The sequence below is a fragment of the Lontra canadensis genome, unplaced genomic scaffold (genome assembly GCF_010015895.1).
Source record: "Lontra canadensis isolate GAN:19392208 unplaced genomic scaffold, GSC_riverotter_1.0 scaffold36, whole genome shotgun sequence".
Lineage (NCBI taxonomy): Eukaryota > Metazoa > Chordata > Mammalia > Carnivora > Mustelidae > Lontra > Lontra canadensis.
The window spans coordinates 11,111,220-11,129,713 of NW_022631030.1; the positions used below are offsets into that span (position 1 = coordinate 11,111,220).

The 18,494-nt window shown below is 47.3% G+C and overlaps 1 protein-coding gene across 5 annotated transcripts in view; it reads right to left on the bottom strand.

Moving 5' to 3' along the window:
* Nucleotides 1-1,849, bottom strand: part of KIRREL3 (kirre like nephrin family adhesion molecule 3) — a 532,532-nt gene extending 530,683 nt beyond the window's left edge. For 4 of the 5 annotated variants that reach the window (XM_032868885.1, XM_032868883.1, XM_032868884.1 and 1 more), the window contains exon 1: nucleotides 1,645-1,849. The gene's annotated coding sequence lies outside the window, so the exon portion shown is untranslated. The remainder of the gene's footprint in view (nucleotides 1-1,644) is intronic. The other variant, XM_032868882.1, reaches the window with a different exon arrangement.
* Between the last annotated feature and the right edge of the window lie 16,645 nt (nucleotides 1,850-18,494).

The window sequence follows — 18,494 nt, forward strand, 5'->3', positions numbered from 1 at the left end:
GAGGCCAAGGTCATAGGCAACTGCCTCTGAAGAACCTTCAGGTCTTTTACCTGTCGTGAAGCCCACACTCAAATCAAACTGTTTTCCTCCAGGATAACAAACAATTTACCTACGTCTGTTTCCTTGATGGACATTTAGATAAACCCGGGATAAGCAGGCACTGGGGGAGCTAAAATCCCAGGCACAGACCATGCCTTCTGGAACTCATAGTTTAGTATGGAAGCAGAGTAAACACATAAGGTACAAACTATAAGGATAGTTACAACTGTGTATAATATGCAGCATTTTACAGAAGAAGGTGGAGGGACAAAAGAGTAAGGGGACAAAGCTAAAAGATGCTCTCTTGGTGTGTGCCTTACAGTATAAAATCAATTACTGCTTTCTTCATTCATTGGACCTTGGGGACATATTTGGGGGACTCTTAGCCTTCCTTCCATTAGTATTACGTACTTGGGGGATTTTACTGACTTCCAGGCACATTCCAACTCCAAGTTTCCATGTGGATGTTAACTTTAAAAATGTATCCCTTGGTACTGATGAACAAGAAAAGAGAAGTAGGGCCGCCTGAGAAAAGTATGTGCTGGTAGGAGCTTACTTACATCTGGCAGTTGACATCAGAGATCTACAAATTAGTAGATGTCCTCTTTGTTGACTTTTCTATTCTTAACTTAATAGTTTATTTAACTGCATCCCTTCAAGGCTGTTAAACAGATCAAAGGGAAATTTGTAAGCAATTTTGGGGGGAGAAAAAGGAATGCTGAGCAACAAAAACCAAGAGGACCCCAAAGAGGCGTCCCATCAGCTAAATTAGCAACAAGGTACAGAAGCAGAGAGTCAGCACAGCCTCAGCCCTGCTGACAGAGAAGACAGTGAAAGAGAAGAGGCAAATCAGAAACACATTCACAGGATGGGTGGTGATTCTGAACAGCCTATGCCAGACAACATGTCAAGAGTGAGAACATGGCAGGTAGAGTGCTTTAACTTTAGTCGGAGGTCTCCATTAAAACCTACCCGGTGAGGGGAGAAATTTAAAGTCTGGGCACCATTCCTAAGGCAAGCCTTGCAGCGAGGAAGACTAATAATATTAGAATGTAGACCATACCCACAAAGCAACACTGGATATTTTAACTAACATTTATCCTTTAAGCTGCTGTTTCATTTTGACTGCTAATTCCTAAGTGGCCTGGGGCCCAGATTAATTCAGCCCCCAAGGAAATATTACAAAACCAGGGTCATGAAGCGAGCGAACTGTGCAATACACGAAACCAGGCTCACGTACAGGCGTGTGCGCACCGCAGGCACACACACACTCGATCTTGGACAGGAGAGGGATGGTGGGAATCCGAGGTTGGAAGGACCTTGTTTCCCTCTCGCACTGATCCCTGAGACGCCTCACGACCCTCAGACCCGCTGAGATCGCCAGCTGGGCCTGTTCCCTTCTCCTCCCACCCCGCCCTCCCCCAACCCTCTTCCGCCCCCTCCCCGCAGCCTCCGGTCTCCCGCAGAAAGGAAAAAGAAAGCTTGGATTAAGTGGTGAGCTGCCTGCCTCTAAAAGGACCGGGAGGCGTTTCAAGCTTGAGTGCCGGAAAAACCACGGCAATCTTCGGCAGCCACCACGTGGGGCGGCGAGAACGACAGCGGTACCTGCAGGACCCACAGCCGGCCCGGCTCTGGCGCCAGCCCCGACGGCGGCCCGGCCATCTCCGCCCCGCCGCTCCTTGGCCTCACCTCCTCCGGGGCCTCGGTTAACCTCCTGGAGCTGCAAGGTGCCTGCGCGCAGTTCGCGGGCGAGGCGGGGGGGCGGGAGGCGCGGACGGCTCCACCTGATGGAGAAGAGTGGAGAGTCTTAGACCTCCGAGCGTGCGGCGAGGCGAAGCGAGGCAAGGCTAGGGGAGGGGAGGAGAGGCGAGGGGAGGCGAGGCGAAGGGAGGGGAGGCGAAGGGAGGGGAGGAGAAGGGAGAGGAAAGATGGGGAGGGGAGGGGAAGGGAGGGGAGGAGGGAGGGGGAGGAGGAAGACCTTCCCCCCCACCCCGCCGTGGGAGCTTGCGTGTCCCGAAGGCGGGACGCGAGGGCAGCTGGGCTCCGGGCACGACCCCGTGGAGATGACAGTCCTAAAGAGACAGCAGAAAACCAAGCACTTGGATAACTGCCCGAATTCTGGTTCTCTGCCCATCCCGGCTTCAGGTCTCTGATGCGCCCACCGCGCAAGCCGGGGTCCCTCGCCAGCAGGTGGCAACCTCTCCAGCATTTCCTCTCCTGGACCTTAGCCCGGGAGGCCGAGTTTTTCAGTCCCCAGCCCCCTCTCCGGGGCCTTCAGTGCCCAGTTCTGTGTCCTTTGAACCGCCTCGCGCTGGCAGGCGAGAGCTACGGGGAGGCCGGAGCCCACAGAGAATGAGGGCTGCCTGCAGATTCTGCTGCTCGGGGGCCAAGAAGCTTTGGAAGGGCCAAGTCTCTGCAGGACTGCTTCCAAACCTGGCTCTCCTGGCAGAGAGCGTGCCCCAGAGTTTTCTGAGGTCTGGGACAAAGAGAGTGAGGCAGGTGGGGTCTAGATGCAGCAGTGGGGGTGTGTGTTTGGTGGGGGGGAGTTGTTGCTGAAGCTCCTGTTGGAGTTCATTATTGGCCATGCAGACCCTAGCTCATCACTACTTTCCAGTGACCTTTCCCTTGGCTGTGAGTTCGATGTCTGTAATATTTATTATTTCCTCCATTTGGGCAAAGGCCTGTGTGGGATACTTAAGAAAGACGTGTGGAATGAATACACGGATACCTTCTAGTTGGGAAGTAGTTTGTCTTCTAGTTGGAAGGAAATAAACACAGGTGGAGACATGGGAAAACTTTTATGAAACAGCTCATTGGCTTTTTCATGACGCAGAAATTGCCCTGGAGGTCATCTGTCAGGCTGGATCCTTTCTAGGTGGGTCTGCCTAGGCTCACTTGCCTGAGGCCCTACAGGAAGTTGATGGGGGGCTGAGATGCAGCCCAGAGCCCCAACCTTCAGCCCTGTATCTGTACCGCCCACCTCTCCCCTCTCTCCCACCCCGTTCCTGGTGGCTGGGCGCGCTCTCTCTGTCTCCTTGTGTTCCCCAGGTGCTGTTACTCCGAATAAAGAGAGGAAGAGGGAGAGGTGGTTTTAGGAGACAGGCAGTCATCATGAGTGGAGAATTTGCTGTTTAATGCCTCTTCACAATATTTGTTGCACAGATACATTATAAACCACATTTCCTTTTGTTTTTCATATATCCTGCCAGAGCTGGCTAATACCTTCTTGTCCAGGGATTTTAAACAATCTTGAACGGGCCTCTCCCGGGAGTTTAGGGTAATCCGACTCTCCGTCCTGGGTAAGTTAATAAGAGCTCCAAGCCGCATATCCTTCCAGAGACCAAATGGTCTTCAGGGGTCCTCCCTGGGTAGCAGCCTGTCTGACCTGGACAGTCACAGTCTTCTAACCAATTTCTTTTTCATTTTCTGAGCCACAATTCTTTAGGACATCTGTGGAGGTGGGTTATAAGCCCTGATCCCTGTGATCAGTCTTTCCATGAGAGTGCAGAAGGGCCCAAAGGATGAGGTCTTCAGCTTTTGGAAACGTCCTCCAAAGGGCAGGATGACTCTGTCTCCCCTGATTCGCCAAAGACCAAGCCTGAGGGAGGGCATCATGGTGAGTCTGTGGACCCGGCTCTGGCCTGGACACACTGAATTTTTGCAGTCACTTCATGAATCTGGGCATGGCTTTCTTCATCTATGAAAATGACTGGATTGAGACAGTGGCTCTCCAGCGCCCCTCCCAGTCCTGAGATTCTGCTGCCTATTCTCCAGAGGCTACCCCTCTGAGACTGGAGAGATTTGGGGGTGCTTGTACGGAGCCCCCAGGGTCAGGGCAAGTGACTGGGCGTGGCTGATCCCCACCCCTGAGAAAACAGTGGCCGGCCTGAAATCTACCCAGACTGCCCTGCTCTCTTGTTGGTTTCAGCTTCCCCCCAAACCCTTCCTGTTCCCCCTGCTCTGACCGTCCTCAGTCTTTCCACAGCTCGCTCCGCCGGTGCTTTCCCTCCTCTCGTTATTTTCCCCGGAACCATACCCCACATCCAGCCTGGATTCTGGGTTCCAGAACAGCTTTTCTTCAACATACATCCTATAATTGCATTGGATGGAAACGTTTCATTAAAGCAAGGGAGTGCTGAGGCCGGGGTGGCTGGTGGTAAAGACTTCCCTTGAAAGGCAATAAGGATCAGGACACCTTGTATTTTTAACTCCGTCTTCATACAAATCCTACTCAACTGGACAATGGGGCTGCTTGTGACTCTTCCTCGAGATCTCGGCAGCTCCATGCAGGTAGAAGCAGGGCCTCCCCAGTTCACGATCCCTGCAGCAGCTCCTGCCCTGGTAGGTGGTAGGCACTCAACACATAATGCTGAATGAATGGAAAAGTTTACCTAGTGCCCCACATCCTATTTCCTGTTTTCTGAATCCAATTTAACTTCTTCTTCGCTGCGTTATTAAACCATTGTCAAACATCTGGCATGTGCCTGCCACGGCTCTGGCTGTATTTTATGGGGATGGGTAATGAATTGAGCCTATATATAGTTTGCAAAATGTGGAACACACTTTAAGATGCATAGCACTATAGAAATGAAAGATATTTTTATCTCTTCAGCATCATTCTGCACAAGGAGACAATTCTCCAGCAGCACTGTTTAAGAACAATAGACCTGGTTAGCCTTGACACACTCATGCATGAGGGGCACTGGGTATTCAATTCACATGGGAGCAGCATTATCTCTCCCAGCAAAGGCCTGCAGAGTATAATTTACAGGGAAGAAAAGATATGAGAAGCGTTATGAAAGGAGGTGCCGGGGCCGCCTTGCCTTGTCTCATCGCCGTCGGAGTGCAGAGGCCAGGACCTCTGTCCACGCTCCAGGGATGGCAGGGAAGACGGGTCCCAGCATCCCTCTTCAGGGCTCAGAACAAGTCTTGTGTCATTTCGGAATGTGCCATGTGCTCTTTTTGTGTGCATGAATAGGCTAATTGTGGAAATATGGAAAGACAAAGTGAAATTCCACTTGATGACTCATTTGTGGTATTCAAAGTCTTAGAGATTATGCTGCTTTTTATTCTTTTCCCCCATTATTCCATTTCATGACCCCTCTCCACACAAACAGGCACACACATGCCCTGGGGCCGATCGATGTTAGAATTTAGTAAACCTTTTGGCAGCCCAGGGAACAGGTGCACCTCACCACAAGCCTCGTCCTGCTTCCTGCCTTGGTGACCAACTCCTTTCTCTTGTTTGCTTATTGTGTACGGCACTTTCCCTTCTCTCCTGGATTTCTCTCTGCCTCCTCCCTTCCTTCTTTTCTTCCTTCCTTCTGTCCATATTAAAAAAAAAACTATCTAGAGATAGATATAAAAGTTGTACATCCATCTTTATAAAGTTAAATAAGTTTATGTATGTTCAGACCCTTACACACACACACACACACACACACACATTTCCTATTAGCATGCTAGCAATGGGCCTCCTACCTGAAATATTCTCAACTCGGGAGCTCAAGTTCCAGTTTTCATCACCTCTGCCTAAATCCGTACCCCCTCAACTCACTGCCTAGTCTCACCCTTGGGTCTTCCACATGCATTTGAAATGCAGTTCTGTAATATCTTCCCCGTGCTTAAAAATGCTCATGCTCCCTACGGTAGAATATAAACTCTCCATCGTGTTATAAGGCCTTATTAAACCAATGTACCTTTTCTGCCTCACTGCCAGCCCCCTCCTTCACAACCCACCATTAAGCCAGACTACTCTTCATGGCTTAGGGGCAACAGACACTTTTCCTTTTCTGTACTGTTCTCAGCCCATTTCCTCTCCTGGCATGTCTTTCCTCCTTCCCTCACCCCTTTGGAAAAACAGATGGCCCTTGCTCGAGAACCAATTGGACTCTCATCCCATAGGAAGTTTGCTTCCCTCCTCCTCCCCTCAGTGAAAAATGAGCATCTTATTCATCTAAGTTTCCATAGCATTTATGAGCTCTTATTATACAATAGTTAGCAATTACAATTATTTATTTACACGTCTACCTTCTACACTCTGTGTGAAATCTTCAAGGTCAAGGATCATTTGGGGGAATTTTCAAGGTGAAGGATCATTTTGGGGAATTTATTTTTGCAGACTGTATTGCTCAATGCCTGGCATCTAGCAATTGTTTACCAAATGGCATCTAAACACAATAAAATTAGGCCAACAAAGACCTGTTTCTAGGACTATCCAGTCTCAAGCTTGAGATTTTCTTTCTTCATCATCAGATGATTTTAGACCCCATGAGATCCAAGAAATTCCATATCCATCACCTGGAACTTGGCCCATCTGAAAATCTAGAGGGAAAGCTTTCCAAGTACATATTTTAAACCCAAGTCTCAGGCAAATGGGAGGTGGTGTTAGCCTTGTATATAAAACACAGCCCAACTCCAGCTCCTGTATTAGAAGAACAGCTAGAAATCCCCGTTATTCAGATTGTTTAATTGCACAGTCCCAAACCAGTGGAGAAGCCAGCACACTCCATAACGATTATATGAACACAGGTTCAAAGCCCATGAGAAAAACCAACATTAATTTCCCCAACTCAGTCCAGTTCGAATTGAATTGATTGCTCAGTGTTTTTTCTGTTGTCAGTGTCTGTCTGAGGTTGTGAGCAGAAAGAGGCAGAAACTCCTTCTCCAGCTTGCTTCATTGTGCCAGCCCAGATCAGTCCCCCTTGATTCTTTGTAATCGTATAGAAGTGGAGAGTCTGGGGTAATACAACGGTTCTCAGTGTGGGGTTCCCAGACCAGCAGCATCAGTAGTCCTTGACAACTTGTTGGAGAGGTGAATCCATCAGTCCCACCCCAGACCTCTGGAATCAGAATGCCTGGATTGGGGTCCAGCTATCTGTGTTTTAACAAGCCTGCTCATAATGTGGATGCCTGCTAATGTTTGAGAACCACTGGTATTAGAATTCCCACGGACCATCACCCAGCCTCAACAAAGATCAAGCCATAGCCAATTCTGTTTCATCTTTCTTCCCTTCCTCCCATCTCACTGGATTATTTTGAAGCAAATTCAGACATCACGTCCTTTCAACCATAAGAATTTGAGAATGCGATAAGAGACTTTAATGTGGATGAAAATAATACTTTATAGTATACATTTGTTGGATATCTGAGCCAGACCATTCATCTCTAGACAATTCATCCTTGAAATACATTCCACAGCCTTTGTATGGTCGTTCTTGGCCCAAAAAGACAGCTCAACTAGTTAAGACAGAAAAATATCTTTTGTTTTGTTGTTTTTGGATTACGAATTTATCATTCAGAAAAAGATGAGTCTGATCATTATGATGGGGAAGAAAAATCAAAGAAGCAAGCCCGACTTGAGCCCCCTAATAAAATGACACATGCCTTCACCTTGAAAGAGGCTGACTCCTTGCACTTTATAGAAGTTCCAGCCTACTTCGTACTCATAGGCTCTGAGGTCTGACTGTTCATGCAGAATTGTGATAAGAGTCACGATTTCTCTCCATATTCCTTTGCTTGATCTTCTCTATGGCTTACTTGCCTTCACATGAAAATGGGCCAGAGTTCTGTAGGAACCTGTGCCCAGACCTGATACTCCCTGAGAAATATGGGAGCACACCCAGGACCTTGTTCTTACCAGCTGAGTGTGCTAGCCTTCTACGTTAACCAGCTGGGCTCATCACAGTGGGAATCTCATTGTCTGGTCCTCTCCAGGTCTATCATACCCCACGAGTACTTATTAGGCTCTGAGAAACTCAAGAGATTATTTGCTCCCCTCTTCAGATATCTGTGGCAAAAACTGACACTTGCATGGAGCATGATTTGATAGCAATATCTGCAAAGTGTCAGAAAGGGGAGGGGATCGATACACTTAATTTACTTGGAATAATTCATTGCCTAACCGGAGTTTTCAGTGAGGGCAGACAAATTCCACACTAAACTGACTCACCCACCTGGACTGAGAGGAGTACAGTGAATCCATCTTTTGAACGAGATGTAAAACTGAGTTTCTTGCTTTCATTAATGGCTCCCTCGGCCCTTTCTTTCTTGAGACGTGGTGTTCATGCAGGCAGCCATTTTTCAAAGCAGGTGATGTATGCTATTGACTGAAAGTTCCCTTGCTATTCCCCCCCTGAGCTGATTGTTTTCACTCTCTGCCCTTGTGTCTGGGTGTGTTGCTCGCTCTGAGGTTGCCGTTTTGGAGCTCTGTTCCACCTCAAGACAAAGGAAACATGCAGATATTTTTCTTTGGTGGAGAGTGGTGGTGATTTTTTTTCTTTTCTTTCAAAGCTAAACCAATAGGAAATCTGGTTGTCATGGGATTGGAAATTACAAATAAGGACAAATTGCATATGGCGGTCTGGGGGAGATCTTCAGGATGGTGTACCGAGGTCACAGAGTCCCTTTGAGATAATACTGAAGAAGCATCTAGATTTAACGGCTTCACAATGATCTCTGAACCTCCCATCTCATTTATCTGGCGCTGTGTGCAGAATGACTTGCAATGGAATTTTCCACGTAGGAGCCACGATAGTCCATGAGTTCTAAGTTTTTGAAAGAATCCACTGGAGGGTTGCTCCTTTATTAAGATACAACCATCCCTGCCAAATGCTTACTGTTGGCCCAGTGGCATTGCGTTGACACAGGACAGGAAGGGACAGGAACCATGTATCCCAGTTGAAGCAGCTCAAGGAGCTTGGGGAGGAGGGATGTAATTATAAGGCACCTTTAGATAATTATGCCATTACTATATAATTATGAAGTGCCACTTTCTACTTTAACTACCTGAAATTCAGAGATCACTCAGCAACGGGCTCTCTACTGAGCTTTGGCGTGCTTCCTGACGGGGAGGAAAAAGTACATAGTAAGAAAACATTAGGCTCTAGAGGGGCATAGAAAGTCCTGAGACAGTAGCTTGAAAAGGTCAGGAGGTGAATTTCCATTCTCCTCTTTTTAAACATTTCCCACTTTTCTGTACCCTATTTGAATTTGCTACCATGACGGAAAGAAAACATCTCTTTTTCTCTTTCTTGTCAATAGGTTTGCAGGGGAAAAAAAAACACCAAGATATAAATCTCTGTGAATATTTTTCTTCATCCTATAAAATACAAGAGATTGGGGCACCTGGGTGGCTCAGTCAGTTAAACCTCTGACTCTTGGTTTCAGCTGTTTGTGATCTTAGGGTTGTGAGTTCGAGCCCCATGTCAGGCTCTGCACACAGCATGGAGTTGGCTTGAGATTCTTGCCCCTCCTTCTACCATCCCCTCTGCTCCTGCCCCCACCCCCACTCTCTCTCTGAAATTTTAAATTAAATAAATCTTAAAATAAAATAAAATAAAATAAATGAGAGATTGGTCAACAGATATTTGCTGAATGCTTTCCTTTCTTAGGACACTAGAAGGAACACAAAAGACTGAAGACACAGGTCCCTATCCTCAAATACTTGCCAATGCAGGTGAAGACACGAATCAGAAGCATTGCTTGATTCAGCCAACCACTTACTCATTCATTCATTCATTCATTCAAATATTCATGGGGCACGTTTATTGAGCACCTACTTTGTGTCAGGCATTAGAAACAGGTGCTGGCAGCATAGAGCTGAAGAAGATTTGCATTCTGTCCTCGGGGAGTCTGTTCCAGTCTAGTAAGACATAAAGGACAATAGCATGAGCTTTTGAGACAAGCTGACAGTGATCCAGTGACCCAGAGGCTCTGAGGAGGAGTGTCTGCTGTGGGCAGGGTAGACAAGGAAGTTTTGCAAAGGCCTCAGCTGGAGCAGGAAGGCTCAGGGTTCAAGCCTGACCTGAGTTGTGGCTAGGTTAGAGACACGGGTACCCACTGCCCTCTCTTTTCCACTTGATGTTTCATCTCCTACATCACAATCCAGAAAACTCGATAGGAGAAGCATAACTGTAATAGAGAATGAGATTAATTCCTAATTTTGATTTCATTTGAATCATTTTTACTTGACTGAGTCAAACTTGCTGGGGAAGATGATTCATTACTATCTATTTTAAATCATCATCAGGAAGCACAATGACACCCTAACATGATAGAGAATGTATTTCAAGTGAAGAAATCTCAATTTTTTTTTTAACTTAAAAAAATTGATTTGGTTTTTCCTTGTAGAACATAAGGGAAAGAAAAGACCTAAAATTTTTTATTTTAAAGAACGCACTACTGGTGATTGAAGTCATATATTACTTATGTAAGCAAAAGCTAAAAAAGACAATCTCACTTAATCAAATATTACAACATACAGAGGGAAATGTGAATACTTTCTTTCACCAATCCTTACCCCAAATCTACTCCCAGAGGTAACCACCATTATCAGTTTTGTGTGGACCCTTCTATCTAGTCTTTTGTTATGTGTTTACATACACAACTAAGGACAAGCATTTCATATACATTTGAATAAATAGAGACACACATGATATATATTATTCTGCAATTATGTCTTCTTTGCATTTAACAATATGTCTCTTAGATATAGTCTAATCTCTTAGATATAGATATAGATAAAGATAGTCTGCTTTAATATGCCTCAAGGAAACAGAAATGGAAGTGTTCATTTCCTTTTGTTCTCTGCTTTCTAAGGGAAGACTTGCTTCTTTCATTCTTATCTGATCCAGGCTCCCAGTGAAGTAGTAATTGTTGTCCTGGTCAGGGCAAGGGGGCACAAGGGAATAGGTGAGGGGCCCAGGGGAAATAGGAGCCACACCGAGCCTCCAGGTTTTTAAATCTGGCCTAAATATAGGAAATGAAAACAGGACCGAAAATGAACTCTTGAAACACACAGGCGAACCATGATCAGCAGACCTCAGGGAGGGAGCAAGACAGCCTTCACCTTGAACTAATCACTATCAAGTCCAGATTTGTTAATCACTTTCTATGCACAAAAATGAACAAGTGCTTTAGGGGTATTCTCTCCACCGCTGCCTCTTCTCTGCTAAAAGATAGAAAGAGAGAGAGAAGAAGGGAGAGAGAGAGAGAAGACAAGACAAAAAGATTATCTCTGCCTTCTACTTGCCTGAGGTTGTGTTTCTCGGATGCCCGTCTCAGGGAGAATTTGGGGGCTTCCGTTCTCTCAGCCCACTCGGGAGCACACAAACAAAGCAGAAAAGGGTTTGTCCTGCGTTCCAAGAGTGACCACCTGATGTTTATTAGATCAGCTCTCCGCATTCAAACCTTTTGACTCCGGAGAGGGATGAAGTCTTGGGGAAAGCATTCTTCAATTGATTGAGTGTTAGATCTTATTAACCAGAGACTTTAATATCCATCAGGCACATGTCCCCTGTTCCCCTCCCCAGGACAGGTGTCATTTTCTGTATTAGAGAAGGAGGTTCATTCTTGAAATGTGCAAGTTGCAGAAACAGACACCAGATCACACAAGTTGTAGAAACAGACACCAGATCTGAGTCTTTGGGGAAGATTCCCTCAGTCCTTGGAGAAGGCAAGGAAAACACTACCCAGGGCTTCTCCGGAGACGATCATCGAAAGCACATTTGTGGAGCCAGTTCAAAATTTGAATCAGTTGTTATACTGAAGACGTTTATTGCAGATCATGGAGAAAGGGCCTAGGCAGGCATGCCAGCCTGTATCCTGGCATAAAATAACTTAGTTGGGAATCTGAAGGAAATTTCTAGATTTAGTCTAGAAAAGAAATTTCTAGACTACATATAGAGGTGTGGGCAGGGTGAAGGGAACCAATAGAAGCTGGTATTGGGTACTTAGGGACAAGGAACAGTGATTCAGCCATTACTGCCCTCACCCTGAAATAGTGAGTGGTGGGACCAGTGTCCCTGGAGCCTCTGAGAACTGAAGCATGGGGTGGGGGTGGGGGGGGCAAGTGGTAAGAGTTCTAGTCATAGAGGGACAGGTGCTGCCCGTATCAGGACCTAACCATGAAGCAGAAAGGCGGCGGAAGAAACATAACCCCTTCTCTCTCCCATCTCTTTCTGTGACTCTTGATGGCTGAATCCAACGGGACATCAGAAGGAAAAGGAATCTGGAGACGAATGCCACGGAGTCAGTTCCTCAGGGCACAGAGCACAGGGAAGAAGGTATGAGAAGGAATCCTGGCGGTGCGATGGTGGTCAGGGAATGGAGAGACTAGCTGTCACTTCAGCTTAATAAAGATTCAGCCTGGAAACGAAAACAGGTCAGCCCAGAAAAACCTGGCGGAAATTCAGGGGGCTGAGATCCAATCAAAAGGGCAAAGGAACTGTGGTCCATGTCACGCTCATGAGCTTAGAGCTCGGAGGAGGCAGAATAAGCCACCAGTCCCTGAATCATAGAGTCCCGATCCTTTGGGTGTTAAATGGATCACAGAGTCCACTGGCTGGAAGAGAATTCTAGAATTCACCCTCCAGCCTCCGAGGGGGTGGTACTAGACTATTCCGGGGAGTTGAGAAGTCACATTTTCACTCACACAGTTTTCTGAGATGTTCATTTTCACCTATCATTAGCCATGCAAGCAAAATGGGAAAAAAAAAATTTCCATTATAAACACCGAGCCATTTACTATGGGACACAGAGCACTTTAAACTTTGTGCTGGAGATAAACAAGATATGATCTCGGCTCTTCTGAAGCTTCCATCCTGCTGAATGAGGCAGATACAGGCATGGCAAGTGATAATTCCAAGTGGGATGTGAGTAGTGCTTTAACAGAGATAAATACAATATGTTACGAAAGAATAGAAAAGTTGGAGGTTAATTTTGACTGCATTTGAGAGCATTCGGATGAGCGGGGCACTATCTCAGCTGGGTTTTAAAGAAGAGGTGAACTTAGAAAAGGGGTGGGCGACACAGGGAGAGAAAACAGCACCTGCCTGGGGAGAGGGGTGGTGCAGGGATGCTCTGGGCTGGACTGGGATACGGAGCGGGCGGGAAGAAATGGGACCAGAAAAGTCTGTCGGGTAGAACCGGAGAATATCTGAACAACAGCAGGAAGGCATTTGGGGCTGAGATGGCCAGTTACCTGTTGGGTATTCATTATCCTCGAACCCTTACTAACAGAACCCCAATTTTTTTCTGAGTGTCATTGTAACCACTTAAAACTAGGGACCTCCTCAGCTCCCTTGCAGCTGGAGGAGCATCACGTGACCCAAGTCCCCCACTACGGTAGGTCAACAGAAGCCCACTAGATGAGGCTTCTGGGAGAGCCAGTGCATGACTCATCAAATGGGACTCACCTGGCCCAGGCCCTTTGGCCTTTGCTTGCTTCTCCTTTTTCCTGTCTAGTATGTGTGGTTTTTTTTTTTTTAAGATTTTATGTATTTATTTGACGGACAGAGATCACAAGTAGGCAGAGAGGCCGGCAGAGAGAGAGAGAGAGAGGAGGAAGCAGGCTCCCCGCTGAGCAGAGAGCCCGATATGGGGCTCGAACCCAGGACCCTGGGATCATGACCTGAGCTAAAGGCAGAGGCTTTAACCCACTGAGCCACTCAGGCACCCCTAGAACGTGATCTTGAGGCCTGGAGGTGGAACAGACATCTTGTCGCCACGGAACAAAGACCCATGCTTGGGAGAAGGAAAGGAGTAAGAAAGAACCCGAGTTTTCTGACTTCGTGGAAGAGCCACAGCAGTGCTGAGATGTTTACCTCCTGACTTCCTTTTCTTTTGCTATGTGGCTCTACCGTACGCTGATAAGAAATGGTCTGTACCTGGTATTCGGAAGCTTTGTTTCTAGCCCAGCTCCATCCCTGGACATGAAAAGCCATAGGATAGAACCGGTATTCAATGGTCTGGCTGCTGTCACTCCATCTCTGACCCCCGGTTAGCAAGATGATTCAGGGGGATTCACTTAGTCTTTCCGGGAACAGCATCCTTATTTATAAAATATGGGTTTTCGCCTAAGATCTCTGAAGGACCAATGAGCCCCACTGTTTCCCTACTAGAGCAATGTATGAGGAAGACGGCAGGAGGTCATGTGGCCACTGCCCACAGCAGGATGGCTCAGAGCAGGAAAGTTAATTATGTGGTTTTAACACTTGGAGAGAAAGGAGGACTTGAACTCAGGACATAGACACACGCAACAAGGAGTTGGTTGTGCAATCAACAGGTGTCCCAGATTGATTGGATGGAGACTGTGCACCGGAGGAGAAGCTGCCGCTGACTGATCCAAAAGGTGAGTAAAGCACAAAGGATGTAAAAAGACTACGTAATCCTCAGTATTACAAAGAATTCAAAATAGATTTTTGGAGATGTTGAAAGAAAGAGTGTGACCTCATCTAACACTCTTTGGAGATCATAGATACAGAAGTGAACAATAATAACCATAATTTTGATTCATGCCCCACAAGCCCCCTCAAAACCCCAAAGCATGCTCGTGTGGTTGCTAGAAGTTTCTTGGTGTGACGTCCTCGCTTGGTGAAGTGGGAGGACCCTGTCACCTGTCCCCACTGGGCTGGCAGAGAAACTGCAAGGTGGGGACGCATTAGTCTGTTTAAAGTGCTAAGGGAAGGGGGGCCTGGGTGGCTCAGTTGGTTAAGCGGCTGCTTTCAGCTGGGGTCATGGCTCCAGAGTCCTGGGGTCGGGCCCCATGTCAGGCTCCCTGCTCAGTGAGGAGCCTGTTTCTCCCTCTGTGTGACGCTCTGCCTTCTTGTTCTCTCTCTCTCTCGCTCGCTCTCTGTCAAGGAAAGAAAGAAAGAAAATCTTAAAAAAAAAAGAGAGAGAAATGCTAAAGCAAGTCAGGGGCACAGCTGGCTCTCACAACTGCCCGCCTCTGTGCTGATCTGGGCTCCTCAGGGCCAGTGAGACATGACAAAAGCGAGGATCGGGGTGCTCCCTCCCCCAGCTCCGTACTAGTTCCAGAACACAGAAGCTAATAAATGATCTCTCTACTTCGTTTTATTTCTCACGACACTTTGTCTTCCTCTTCGGAGCCATATCTGGAAGCCCTAGAGCAGCGGGATCATACCCAAGACTTAAAAATCCAACGTGGAAAATGAGAGTAAGGGGTCTCGGCCTCAGTTTCCCCACTGCTGGGGCACTGAGAAAGCACTCTGAGCCCCAGAGGTGTTTCTTGCTCGTCTGGCTCTTCATTCTGAGAAGCCGGGTCTCCATTCCCACTTTCGTAAACCTGCATTTCCGTGCGGTCCCATCCCAGACACAACTCCATTCAAAGACCTCTCTTGCAAACAATGGGGGCATAACTGGTATATTTTCATCCAAAAACGGCATCTAGGAGCATTCTGCAATGCCGCCAAGCCAGCACTTTTAGAAGCATCTGACGATATTAATTTCAGGCTATTTCCTGAGGTTTGCAGGAAACAAAAATGCAGAAAGTGCTGTGGCAAAAAATTAAAGCTTCATGGGGAAAAAAAAGGAAGATTGACAGGAAACGGGACTTCAATAGCACAGCTTACACGGAGTAGCGAGGAGCGCTGCCCTCCTTTCTGCGTATCAACATATGAGTCGGGAAAAACAACTCTCTCTCCTGCTTGCAGACCTGCTCTGGGGAAGGGGCCTTGCCTCCATGCAGTAGGGATGTGATACTTGGAGTAAATACACAGAACTTGCGGGGCACTGGTCCCTTGGACTGGGTTGTAAATCCTTGCTGGGGGGCAGACTTTGCCATAAAGACAAAATTGTACCTGATTTTTCTCCAATAAAAAAGAAAAATCTAAGGGGACCATACCATCAGCTTTTCTACAATCCCTGATTATTCTGTGCTACTTGATTTCTCCACATTCCCCCCGCCGCCCAGCTGGCCCCCCCTGATGTCTAACATTGGAATCTGATGGTTTTAATTCAGGTCTCTCTGGAAAGAAATTCCTTCTAAACCTCCCCAGTGTGATGATAATTTGAAATGAAGTCTTCCCCTAAACATACCATCTCTCCTTTTAAAAGCATCTTTCTTTGTCTGCTTTCCTCTTTCTCCTGATGATCAGTGCTTGTTTTCTTGGCTACCGCCTGTACCCTTGGCCTTGCTTTGAGGCTCTCTTCCTGTTTCTCACCAGTAGGTGGACGTGGACCTGCTCAGCGCAGACAGGATTTCTAGCATATTCACTAGGAAGCCCTCTACTGTCTCAGGAATCTCTGGGAAGAATGACCAAGTGGGTCACTGATTGGTTGGTTACCCCCAAAGCCCATGGAGGTTGGTTACCCCCAAAGCCTGGGAGGACATGGGCTAAGCCTTCTGAATTAAAAATAGTTGAAATTAGTTCCTTCTGAATTAAAAATAGTTCCATTAGTCCCAGATGCCTTTGCCTGTTGCTATGGGGTCAACAAGGGCACAGGGACCAAGCCTGGAGGTGCCCGTGGGAATGTGGGTGTGTAGGTCATACTGGGACACCTTGATCTTAGGGACAGGCTAAGGAGTCATCGCCAGCCACGAGGAGGCCTTGGAGCTCCCAAAGGGCCTCAGGAGGGCCACCCTGTTGCACAGGTGAGTTTAAAAAGCAAGTTAGTCAGGTGATCGGGGAGCGGAGAACCTCGCAAGGCACCCAGACTGGGCTGGGCTGAGAGGCTGCGCATCCCCGAGCTTTTCTCTGCTCGTTCTGTGGCGTGGGACCAAGTGAGGCTGTTGCTTTTATTTTCTTTTTTCAAATTTATAGGTGCAAGACATGGCCAAATGCCACCATGGGTAGTGTTAAACCTATCACGCTCTGTTGTTATTGAGTCTAGGTGAGAGAAGAGCTGGTGAGAAACAGTGCTACCTCGCCTCATGGAAGTTAGAATATGGACAGCGAATTAGATGCAGCGCGTGTGCATGACTGTGGAGGCCCCTGGAAGGAGAGTTTCCCCTCGGATATCCCAATAACCATATGAGACCTGTTACTATTACGACCCCCATGATAGGCGGCTCAGTCAGGTGGAATAATGCTTCCAAGACCTAGTGGCAGGACTGCCTGGGGAGGGCATTAGAACTCAGTCTCAGGAAAGTGTGTTGGTAACTGCACATTGTTCTAGAAACTTGCCTGGTTATTCTTAATCTTGGGCAGGAGGTGGGAAGACAACGTGAGGAGTAACAAAAGGCACCGGGGCCCAATGGTAGAAGAGTCAGATTAGAATGGTCAAGACTTTGGAAAAGTCACTGGGATTCCTCCCGGCTTGGTTCCTCTCTGAGGTGGCCCAGATTGTCCCTGTCGTCATCTGGATCCTGACATCTTCTGGGAGAGCCACAGCGATGAGCGAGGGCACACGGCCGAGGGCACATGGCAGCCCTCAGAAGGCTGCGGAATGCAGGAGGGGAGGGAGTGCATGGGTGACTTCGTCAGGGAGTGGACACTTCGGAGGGTGAAGGGACCCCTAGGGCCTCCGAACCTTGAAGGTGTTGCTGTGGCTTCTGTCCCATCTCCCTGCTCAAGCTCGGGGACAGTTCGTCCTGGCTTGCTGGTTGTTGGCACAGATGTTCAAGGCTATTAGGGGAGCAAATGGAAAGCTTTTTCTGAGCTAAAAAATACGTGTGGGTTTGGCCTATTGATCTGAACACAATAGAATAGTTCTCATAATTCCAGCGCCTGGGCTGTCAGGCACACAAAGGCATTTGCCAAATCATAAACCCAGTAAATACAATTTGGCAGTGTGTGTCGGGGTGAGCCAAAGAGAAGAGACAGTGTTCACCCGTGTTTGGAGAGGTAGCTTTCAAGATTCTAAACACTGTGTCAAAAAGCTGGTATTCTCAAACCTGTTTTTCTAGAGCAGATTTGGAGACGTCTTGTGTTCCGTGTTGACCAATGATTCGGAATCCTGGCTTCCATACGTATCTACGATCTACTTCCGTAAGTATCCATAAGTGTCTACGATCTTATAAGGGAGCATCGGGAGCCTTGCTCCTTTCACCTAATTGCTCAAGGTTTCAGACAGTCTGGGAACTGGCATTTGTTAACTTTCTATGCAGTGTCCTAACAAGAGTGGGGAGCAGAATATAGAGCCTGCGGTGGAAGGGACTGGGAATGACAGGTCTGACTAGAATCGTCTCTGCTCTGTGATTCCTTTCTGTTTGGGACCCAGGGAAAGTCGTTTTCAAAGCCAAAACCTTCTGAAGTCGCCAGTGGCTGCTTTTTTTTTTTTTTTTTTTTTTTTCCTATTCTCATTTCAGGCTTGTCGAGTTTTAGTCCGGAGTGGTTACAAGAGGACCTCACTATCGTAAATCTGGAAACCCTCTATCGTTATGGATTATCTTACAGATTCCCTGAAAATAAAAGGAAACTTGGGGAAGGTAAAGATCTGGTGTTTTCCAAATGCCTGACCTTGCTCACGCTGCACTTCCTGCAGGACTGTTTCCGTTAGAATTTGTGTTGTCCTTCCTTTCGACCGCTCCTGACCTTGCAAGCCTCAGCCCGGACACACCCATACTTCAGTTTGGAATTGTGTGAGCCCCAAACTTCCATTCTTGCTCCTTTAGATCATCAGACATTCCTGTTAAATCACAGGGAGACACCAGGCACCCTCTTGCACAGAGTCTGGGATCTCAGAGCTCACGATAAGGGAGGAGAAGTCAGCAG